The sequence below is a fragment of the Lolium rigidum genome, chromosome 1, assembly GCF_022539505.1.
Source record: "Lolium rigidum isolate FL_2022 chromosome 1, APGP_CSIRO_Lrig_0.1, whole genome shotgun sequence".
NCBI classification, from domain to species: Eukaryota; Viridiplantae; Streptophyta; class Magnoliopsida; order Poales; family Poaceae; genus Lolium; species Lolium rigidum.
Window position 1 is genome coordinate 190671152 of NC_061508.1, and position 11540 is coordinate 190682691.

The following is an 11540-nucleotide window of genomic DNA, read 5'->3' on the forward strand; positions in this document are numbered from 1 at the left end:
ATTCTTCTACTTCATGAAAACTTTCAACAATGAATTGAGTATATATATGTGGATATATTCAATAAGGAAGAAGTTTGAAACATTTGAATGGATTCAAATAAATTTCAGTATGAAGTGGAAATCATCGTAATAGAAATCAAATATCTATGATTGGATCATGGTGGAAATATTTGAATTACGAGTTTTAGCGAACATCTAAGAGAGTTATGAAATTGTTCTACAACTTACGTTTCTTGGATTATCATAGTGATGATGAAGTATCCAAGAGATATATCCAAACTTTGTTGGATCAATGATGAGATAAAATATTGATGCCATTATATTTTTGTGGATTATGCTTTAGTGACTACCGCTTTTACACTGAATAGAGCATCATCATGATCCGTTGAAATGACACCATACAAGTTATGGCATGGGTATAAACCCTAATAGTCAACCAAAATCGGATGAATGTCTTTGTTGGTTATCCCGGAGATTTAATTGGGAATTCTTCCCACGAGACAAAGACAAAAGTGTTTGTCAATGTTTCTTATTTCCGAGAAATTGTTTCGAGTGAAGTATTTGAGTGGGAGGACAATATAATTTGATAAGGTTTATGAACCTGAGCATAATGATCAGAGTAGCGCAGCATCGGAATTGGTTTCGGAAGCGGCCACGACGATCATGGCTCTCATGACTACAAAGTGTTTTAGCCATAGAGATCGAAGTACATATTGAACCTTGTAGGTATGGTTTACTTTGTGATCAAATAAATGATTTGTGGACAAAGGATTGATTTTGAACAATGATAAACCAACTACAAAACAAAGAAGTTATGATGGGCCCTGACTCCGTTAAAATGGCCATGCGCCATGAAATCCAAGATAGATGAATACTTTATGAAAGTAAATGGATCTATGAAATTGATAGACCTGGATGAAATATCCTTGAAGAAAGCTTGACTTATCGAAAAATTGTTTACGACAAAGTTCAAAGAGTTGAATACGATAAGATTAGATCTTCCGTAGCAATGCTTATAGTCTATGTGGATTATTCTAGTAATCACTACATATTTCTTTTATAAGATATGCTAGTAGGATGGCAAAATACATTACTTATCGAAGTATGTATTAAAGGTGTATACAAGATACAACCAAGAGTTTTGCTGGTCCGTGGAATACTAGATAGGTATACGAACTTCAATTGGATGAAGTAAGTATTGCGTAGTTGGAATCTTCACCAGATGAAATAGTCAAAGAGTTTTTGATTTCATCAGAGACGATGAAGAGGCTTGCATTTGCAAGAAATTAAGTGGGAGCGCTAAGACACATTTATAATACTTTATGTAGGTGACATATAGTTGGTTATAAATGATGTAATTATATACTTGATTAAAAAGGTTTCATTGAGAATTAACTTCAATGAAAGGATATGGATCGAAACAAATTTAGTGTCAAGATCTATGAAGATAGATTGAAACACATAAATAAATTTAAGTCAAAGTACATATGATAGATATTGAAGTAGTTCAATATAGAAAAATTAAGAAAATGTTCTTGTCATGTGAAGGTTTAACAAGACTTGAGTGTATCTGACACTCAATGAGTAAAAACACATGAGTGATTATAGATCACGAATAATATGTACACAATCGGATATCATGTGCTATAAAGTGTTATGAGCATATACCAGAATGATTCATATGATGATCATTGGACAACGAGTAAGAATATCCTTGAGTACTTTAGAAGAACTAAGGATATATATATATATATTTTTGTATGAAGAAATGACAAACAAATCGCTGTAAGGTGTTATACCGATATTGGTTTTGTCACATATAAAATATAATTTCAATCTCAAATTAGACTAAGTGTTGTTTAAAAGGTAGTACAATGAGCTAGAAGTTGTCTATACTAGATTTAGAAAAATTCTAAATATTGTGACGGAATCTACAAAAGAAGGCAGAGTATGTCATTGTTTTGACAATGACAAAGGATGTTAAGTCAAGAGGTTCTTTGAGAACTTGGTGTATTTCCGACGAGTCGAACTTTGAAGCTATATTGTGTGTGACAATATTAGTGACATATTTCAGACCGCGGAATTAACGTTCCACCAGAAGACCAAACATATTTAATGCCGACTCATTTGGAAATGAGTGATGCGTTGAGACGCAAATGAATTACAAAATACATACGGTTCTGAGCATGTCAGATCCGTTGACTAAAACCTCTCTCGTAAGCGAAACATGATAAAGCACCAGAAGGCCAAGGTGTTATATCTTTACAAATGTAAACTAGATTATTGACTCTAGTGCAAGTGGGAGACTGAAGGAGATATGCCCTAGAGGCAATAATAAAGTGGTTATTATTTATATCTTTATGTTTATGATAAATGTTTATATATCATGCTATAATTGTATTAACCGAAACATTAGTACATGTGTGATATATAGACAACAAAGAAGTCCCTAGTATGCCTCTTAAACTAGCTTGTTGATTAATGGATGATTAGTTTCATAATCATGAACATTGGATGTTATTAATAACAAGGTTATATCATTATATGAATGATGTAATGGACACACCCAATTAAGCATAGCATAATATCTCGTCATTAAGTTATTTGCTATAAGCTTTCGATACATAGTTACCTAGTCCTTATGACCATGAGATCATGTAAATCACTTATATCGGAAAGGTACTTTGATTACATCAAACACCACTGCGTAAATGGGTGGTTATAAAGGTGGGATTAAGTATCCGGAAAGTATGAGTTGAGGCATATGGATCAACAGTGGGATTTGTCCATCCCGATGACGGATAGATATACTCTGGGCCCCTCGGTGGAATGTCGTCTAAATGTCTTGCAAGCATATGAATAAGTTCATAAGAGACCACATACCACGGTACGAGTAAAGAGTACTTGTCGGAGACGAGGTTGAACAAGGTATAGAGTGATACCGAAGATCAAACCTCGGACAAGTAAAATATCGCGTGACAAAGGGAATTGGTATCGTATGTGAATGGTTCATTCGATCACTAAAGTCATCGTTGAATATGTGGGAGCCATTATGGATCTCCAGATCCCGCTATTGGTTATTGGTCGGAGTGAGTACTCAACCATGTCCGCATAGTTCACGAACCGTAGGGTGACACACTTAAAGTTGGATGTTGAAATGGTAGAACTTGAATATGGAATGGAGTTCGAATATTTGTTCGGAGTCCCGGATAAGATCCCGGACATCACGAGGAGTTCCGGAATGGTCCGGAGAATAAGATTCATATATAGGATGTCATTTTATGTGAATTAAAATGATCCGGAAGGTTCTACGGAAGGTTCTAGAAGGTTCTAGAAAAGTCCGGAAGAAATAAGGATGGAAGGTGGAGTCCCAGAGGGACTCCACCCACCTTGGCCGGCCAACCTAAGGGAGGAGGAGTCCCAAGTGGACTCCCCACCATGGTGGCCGGCCACCCCACCAAGGAAAGGGGGGAGTCCCACTCCCCCTAGGTTTGGACACTTGGAAGGTTTTGTTGGGGTCTTATTCGGACTCTTTTGACCTAAACCTTGGGGCCTCCACCTATATAAAGAGGGGGAGAGAGGGGCTGGCCGGCCACTCAAGCCACCACCATGGCCGCACCCCTCAAGGGTGCCCTAGCCGGCGCCCCTCTCCCCAAACCCTAGCGGTCTCTCTCCTCCACCACATCTCGCACGCTTAAGCGAAGCTCCGCCGGATTTCTCCACCACCACCGACACCACGCCGTCGTGCTGTCGGATTCAAGAGGAGCTACTACTTCCGCTGCCCGCTGGAACGGGGAGGTGGACGTCGTCTTCATCAACAACCGAACGTGTGACCGAGTACGGAGGTGCTGCCCGTTCGTGGCGCCGGAACCGATCGTGATCAAGATCTTCTACGCGCTTTTGCAAGCGGCAAGTGAACGTCTACCGCAGCAACAAGAGCCTCATCTTGTAGGCTTTGGAATCTCTTCAAGGGTGAGACTCGATACCCCCTCGTTGCTACCATCTTCTAGATTGCATCTTGGCTTGGATTGCGTGTTCGCGGTAGGAAATTTTTTGTTTTCTATGCAACGTTATCCTACACGGTGCTAGTCTTGACAATAAGGCTTCTAAACAACTGGCAGTAGCCCATCACTACTGATCAAATGCAATAGGGAAAATTCAGTTACCAACGAAAGAAAATGCCTGTTTTAGTGTTAGATGTCTATTTGACATCGGAAACCCTACAACCAATTCGTTAGGTCTACTGCTTGTGCAAACTGCAGTATGCACATGTTTTTGACCTTCAAATACCTCTTGTGATGCGACTATTCTGGGATCCCTGAGCACTGTACCACATAGCCCTGGTTTGAGACTTTTGTTGCAACCTCATTGTTATGTTATAATCAATTCAACATACATGAAAATGCAATAACCCTACTCAAGGGGTGATTTTCTAATGATACCCCATTTGTAAAAGCAGTTAGCTGAAACCATTATAACCCTAGGAAAATAATGCACAAATCCAGATATTGAGAAGATTACAACATTATCACCATGTTCCGATGCTTATTTGGCAGAGCATATCCAATACTTAATTGAGAACATACAGAGGTTGCTGGGCAAGTACATACAAACAGGATGTGAAATCAATCCTTTTCCACGCCTTTAAGCTTAACTTCCAGTAATTCAGTAAAAAGGGAGCAATATCAAGCACATTCACGAGTACAGAGTACATAACACTTGATTTCATTCACGTGTACAAAAATCCATTGGATTTGATTAGTCTTATTAATTTCCTACAAACAAATTAATAGGCTATGTGTTCTTAACACAACGTGAGGAAATTTTCATAGGAACAAATTAATGACACATTTGTTCTTGACACAAGGTGAAGAAAAATTGCAGCATCCATGTACGGATCTAGATCATGAAAGTCTGAATAAATTTGTATTGCGGCATCCATGTACGGAAAAGGGAATTGCCCATATCATAGGTTCAAAGAAAACAATCAAAAGATAGGCTGCAACAGAAGATGTACTGAAAGGGACTTGCCCATATCTCAGGTTCAAAGAAAACAATTAAAAGAGAGGCTTCAACAGAAGATTTGGTTGAGTACCTGGCTTAGGGGAGGTGGATCGCGTGGGGAGCTTCCGCTGCTACTCAACCCTCTGCGACTCCGCTGCTGGTGTTGTTCGCGTCGCGTTGCTGCCGGCTTGCCCTGTGATAGTGCTGGTCATGCCCCCGCCGGTGGTCGTTGAGGTTCGCGGCGATTGGTCGTCGGCGGGATCTGTAGGTTGGCGACATAAATCTGTTGAGAAATGGCTCACATGCTGGATCTAGATATAGATATTACTCCGTAGAACACAATACATCTTGTGGAATTGTAGAATTACATGAAGCAACCCCACGATTTGTTCATCCGGACACACCAAAATCTGAAGTTGGTCACGGGAACCACCGGCATTTTTTTTCGAGCCGCACTCGACCCGCCCGCTGTATTAGCGCCGACAACAGCGACAATCGCTTTGTCGGCCACTGCACACTCCGAGCCGCACGACCTCTTCCCCTACCTACCTGCACTTTGGCGGCGCAACTTCCGCTCCGGCGCCGACCGTCGATTGATCTAGAGATTCTTGGCTGGGAACCCTAGTTCCAGATTCGGAAAGGGAGGGCGCCAGTGGTGTTGTGGGGTGGGGATTAAGCTCAGAGGTACTGGAGGTGGGGAGGAATCCCGGTGGTGCTAGAGAGGCGCCAGTGGGGAAGGTGCGGATGTGGGCGGCGGCGTCGATGGAGGAAGGTGAGGGAGCAGGTGGGTTGTTCCTTGTTCGGTAGGAGAAGAAAAGAGATGAAACGGTACCGTGTCAAAATTGTGTAGTATGTAGGTTGGTGGGAGGGTAAACCTGTCATTTGAAGTGTTGGACAAGCGGAGCGACGGACGACGAATACTTTGGTCGTAGTGAGAGTTGAGGCAGAATAGGGAACACATTCCTCCTTTTTAAGTAGTGTAGATAGTGTAGATACCTAAACCAAGGCATCAACACAGCAGAACAATACATTTTCACATGTGACTGGGTCCGAATCTTTGGTGTATCAATATGTATTTTATTTGCTTATGTTTGCTGTATTTTTTTGTTTTCAAACTAGGCATGTGTTTCAAGACCCCTCGTGTAGTTTAAGTGTGTCACCAATCACCATGCATGCATCCACAGGAGGTGACGATAATATTGATTTCATGTTAAACACATAAATCAAACCAAGGATCCTATTGAAGACATGTCAAACACATCAAACGTGACTACTAGAAAAATAACCTCTCGTCCTGAGGCTTAGTACCTATCACTAACATTAGTACCGGATCCAAGTTTGGGGTTCCGCGACACCAGGTGAAGCCTCCACCCTGTACTACACGAACACAAAGCACCGGCGAGGGAGACGATGAACACAAGCTATTTCCGGCGACGAACGCCGCGGCCGACACAACGGCCTGTATCTTGGCACTTTTTATTTCTCTGGATTTGGCAACTTAAACAACCCAAGGAGTACATTTCTATCCCTAAAGGGCTCTGCCCTACTCGGCCAACCAAGGGGCTCAAAGGGGCAAAACAATCTGGGACATCCAATCACGCTGCAACAGTAAGCTTCTAAAGCCGCTTTTCACCACAGCCATTGGATGCAGTAAATATTTTTTTACTTTTTGCTTGTCTAAATAGGTCCATGACGGATGGGGCCTTGCGTGTGTGGGGCCGGCGAGCAGAGGCAGCGAGGCCGCTCGTTCACGTCGCCTTTCTCCTCTCGTTTTTCCGTGCGCCTGGTAGTGGGTGAAAACCCTAGATCGAGCCCGTGGTGAAAAAAATCCCCCAATCCCGTGAGGGCGACGACGACGTGTGGGAGGAGAGAGGCGGAGTTGGATGCGAGGCACGGGAGCAGCTATCTTTCGCCGGTCGAGGGCGTGGTTGTGGGCTGGCGGCGGAGACCTGGCGCTATGGGTGGACGACGACGTGTGGGAGGAGAGAGGCGGAGTTGGATGCGAGGCACGGGAGCAGCTATCTGTCGCCGGTCGAGGGCGTGGTTGTGGGCTGGCGGCGGAGACCTGGCGCTATGGGTGGACCGCGCCTCGAGCTCACTGCTTCTCTTCCGCGCGCTGGAGAAGCATGACCGGGAGGCATGGCAGGCGCCGCCACCGGTCGCCGCCGGCCGTGGGCGTCACCCTGCCAAGAGTAGAGAGGCCGTGGCCACGTCTGCTGCCGTCCCGACAGTCTTCTCTCTCCCCCAGCGGGTGGTCGCCCTCTCTGGTGCGTGGGTGCGCCGGCGCCGGCGCCGGCTCAAGCGACGCGGTTCAATGGGGAGACAAGGTGAGCGAAGCTTCTTCCATGCCGGTTACGTCCTCCTCCTCCTCCCCTCTTTCAAGGTGGCAGGCACCACGGCGTTGGGTACGGGCCAAGCGTGAACCTAGGGCAGCAGCTGGATGCGAGCTGGGCTGGTGCCTATGATGCCATGGTGAGCATCTCTAAATCCTTATTTTCCATTTGCTCTTGATCTCTCTCTTCTAGGCTCTGCCATGTCTACTGGTTCACTACGCACCTTCCTGGTTCTTTCGATTTGCTTGTACCTTCAGGTCGTAAACTGTTTGATGAAATGCCTGTGTGTTGATCCATTCTCGCTGCTCTATATTCTGGCTGTTCATGAAGCACCTGCCGTCCAAGCATGGCACTTTGTGCGGTGACGGAATGCTCCTGGAAGAAAACGAGGACAAGAACACCGCTGCCACATGTGAGCTCTGTGCTCAGCGCTTGTTAATTTCCTCTAAAAAATGATGAGATGCATCTTGTTCAACTTGTGTAGATTTCTTTGTTCTGATCAGATGCGTGAGGGCTTTGGTTGCAGCGGATGTTTTATTTTGTTTACTGATTTTCTTTTGCCAAATTTGGTTTTCAAACTCATGATTTTTTCGTGTGATTGTGATACCTGTAGTAATTGATACTGAGCTGGATGATGAAGCACTTAAGGCACAGTACTCGAAAGCTCACCCGTATGGAGAGTGGCTCGAGAGACAGAAGATGTACCTCAAAGACATTGTAGAATCTGTCCCAGAAACTGACAAAGTTGCTTGCAGCATTTCTGGTTCACGTCACCTTCATGATAGGACCGTATTATCTGGTAGACTATCAGGTAATATCCTGTCCCAGAATTAAAGCTGCTTTTTATACACCAGTAGCATTGAAATTAGACTTGATACTTGATGAAAATGGTACTATGACTAGATGCTTGCTGCAAAATGAAATGCAACGCCAATTAGTGAGTACAAGTGTTAGTAATAAGATGTGCAAGTAGACTAGGGTAGGAAACTGTTTCCCTTTTTTTTTTTGTCAAGGTTAGCATGTTGTTATCATCCATATGTGCCGTGCATAGCCAGTTTTCTTAGGTATACAAGTGCACTATTTAGAAACTTTAGGAAATAAGCTTTGTAATGCTGAATTTTGTGCTCTTGCAGGGTTAAAATGCCAATGAGGCTGATGCTATCGTTTCCTAAAGTGGCACCATTGGAATGGATCAGCTGCATTGGTAATGATTAGTGCAAAGCTGCTATTTATCTCAACTTAGACTATGTAGATCTCTCTGCAGTTTACTTTTCAACCAAATGATTTCCTTAAAACATCATCTGATGTTTAAGAACCACAAATATTAATTATTGGACACTTTATGTAAATAGGTATCACAATATTTCACAGATTGAATCGTTCTGAGCAGTCAACAAATGTCCTACATTTCTAGGTAGGCATATCTTTAGCGCTTATTTCTTCTATTTTTTTGTTTTATGTACTTTCTAGGTAGGCATATCTTTAGCGCTTATTTCTTCTATTTTTTTGTTTTATGTACCAACATTACTGTTGCATGCTGATAGAAGGTTGTTGCTTTCTGTGTTTCACTAAGCTTGTTTCTGTTATCCACTTTCTCCTTATTTCTGCAGCAATTAGCTATAGCGAACACGGCAGATTGATTACGAGGAGTTGGTGCTCCTTCGTCTCTTCTCCCCTCAGCTAGGAGATGTCAGCGAGATATCTTGCTTCAATGATGCACAATCAAGAGATGGTGGGGCCTTGTGACGTGTTTTCAGTGGTGGCTCCCTTGGCTGTGGGTGTCCTCGGCCAGAGCAGGGGCCTGTCAGCAACCTCGCCATCTGGCTTGTTCATAGGTATACCAGCTCTGCTATAATTCTCCAATGGAATTCATGATTTATGCTCAGTTTGTGTGGTGTTCTTAATGTTAATTGTTCATATTGTTTGGTGGTCGACACAAATGCAAAAGGAGCGGTGCAAATTTGGTATCAATGATGCATTGCTTACGAAAAAGAAGAGCTCTAAATATTTTTTTAGATGAAGAGCTCTAAATAATTATTGCTGAGCATTTCTAATGATAGGCCGTGTTCTCTGTCAAGAATATTAATATACTTACTAAAACATTTGGAAGCTTTTGGGACCAATAATGTGTGAGCCTGACCTTGCTATTGCTTCTTTTCTTATCATGGTGCAGATGGAAAGAACCATTCTTCCACTTCATACAATGCAGCTGTAGTGCTTCAACGTTTCACTTGCCAAGACACAAAGCTTTTTTACGTCTGTAAACATAAATACTACCAGGTATCGTGGCTCCTAGAGGAAATGCTTAATTGTATGCTAATTTTCTCTCTTTCAGTAATCCTTTTGTTGTTTTATAGATGTGGCATAATGCTTATTTCTACCTCTAGCAGGCCCCTTGTATATACCGTCAAGAATGCTGCCAATTCGCCTACTGCAACTAAAGGTACAGATGAAAGTCCTTAGTTTCTAATACTATTGTTGCAGCGCAAGTTGGTGAAACTGATTTGTTTAGGAATATGTATAGACCTGAAGCAATTCCATATTAAAGAATCTATACTTTCCATAATGAACTTGGTATCTCAATCCGCATAGGTCGAGTACTGGGAAATACCAAATTGAGTGTTTTCTCCTCACTAGGTTGAGTATAGGGAGAGACGCCGGAGGGCAGCAGCTGGAGCGTCACTTGATAGTCATCTTTGCAAAAACAGGTCCCTATCAAAGTTCCTTCTTGGTTCTTGCCATTGATCTATACTCAAACCTCTCCACTGAAGAAATACAAGTGCTCTATAATGTGATTTATCCTTTCTGTACTTACGACTTTTCTCTAACAATGATTTGTGTGAGGTGCCATTGATGTTCATTGTTTGTTTGGCAGAGGTTTAGTACCAAGGGAAATAACCATGTCAAGACAAATCAAACGAATTTATTTTGTTCAGAAAATCTATTTTTTTAATATTTTAGCAAGTCTCGTGGCCGGCGGCGGGTTGCCTGTCTATGGAAAATATTGGTTAGTTCTTCATTGCTTGCTACGAGTTAATTGCCGGCGGCAGTTTGCCTGCCTATGGAAAATATCGATTGGTTCTTCATTGCCTGCTATGAGTTCAAAACAGAATAATCAGTAATACACTATACGAATCTATTCTGAATGGAAGGCGTCTTTGCTAAGTTGAGTAGAACATAATTTTTTTTTTAGAAATTGTAGAGAGGCTGCCCAAGTTGAAAAAGATATATGGTATGGAAGCCAAAGCGTATATTAGAGAGGCTGCCCAAGTTGAAAAAGATATATGGTATGGAAGCCAAAGCGTATATTCACCGAATGCTTCTGGGATAGAAGTGCTTGCGTTGGTATGTTCCTGTTACCGTTTGCTCTCTAATGTCAGCTTGCACGATGAGAGAGGGATGTGGTAGTTTTTTTTTTCTGTTGGATATATATTTGTTGAATTACTTGGTTCTTTCTTCCACTATCGATCTTATCTTTCCAGTCTACTGTTGTCTTACTTCTCAGTAGGTTCTCTTGTCTGATTTGGAAAAGAGCTGCTGATGTTTGCATTCGAATTCAATGATGGTTGCCCAGTTTATGTTAGAGTATATTATACTGCTATAAAAAGTTATAGCAATTTATTGTATACGTAAATTATTATGTGAACATCAGAGGTTAAGATTAGTTATCTTAGAACTTTATAGCGAAAAATACTCGAATTTATAGCTGTTCGAGAGTTATAAATGTGTATTTTTCTAGGTTGTCTAAACCAAGAGCTTTTATTGCCTCTTTAGCAATCTACTAGGATTTCCAATATGTATTGCAATTGATATATATGTACTCGGATCTGGCAGGCATATTGTATTGTTCATTCCATCGGTTATACCTCCCTTTCCTCACGGAACCTCAAGTATATGAATTATGGTTGCTGGACTCGGGGAGGGATTGAATTCCCCAAATATACTATTATCAAAGTATGTAGCAAGTTTTCAAGCATGGTTGAAAAACATGTGAAGCAAGATATCTGTCACCAGATAGTAGACCTTTCGCCAAAGCAACTAAGAAAAAGCAGGTTGGTTGTTGTTTCCTGAGAGATGCTGAATTAAAAGGCCCATTGTTACTACAGCCCACCAAAGTAACTTCTGAAATGATGGTCAATGAAATAGTTGTGGGTCTACAATCACTAAACCTATGCAACGGTGCGAAACTTGCAGTGCAGTCAA

General features: G+C 42.1%; 1 long non-coding RNA gene across 5 annotated transcripts; it reads left to right on the forward strand.

Annotated features, from left to right (window-relative positions):
• The first annotated feature begins 7485 nt into the window (after nucleotides 1-7485).
• LOC124682876 lies at nucleotides 7486-10339 on the forward strand. Of its 5 annotated transcripts, none has more exons than XR_006996480.1 (8): nucleotides 7486-7749; nucleotides 7951-8148; nucleotides 8471-8541; nucleotides 8690-8751; nucleotides 8955-9172; nucleotides 9511-9617; nucleotides 9725-9780; nucleotides 9930-10339. It is a non-coding gene; the product is annotated as an uncharacterized LOC124682876 (long non-coding RNA). The 5 variants fall into 5 exon arrangements; XR_006996481.1 differs by having other exon boundaries at nucleotides 9975-10339; XR_006996478.1 differs by having other exon boundaries at nucleotides 9728-9780.
• The last annotated feature ends 1201 nt before the right edge of the window (nucleotides 10340-11540 follow it).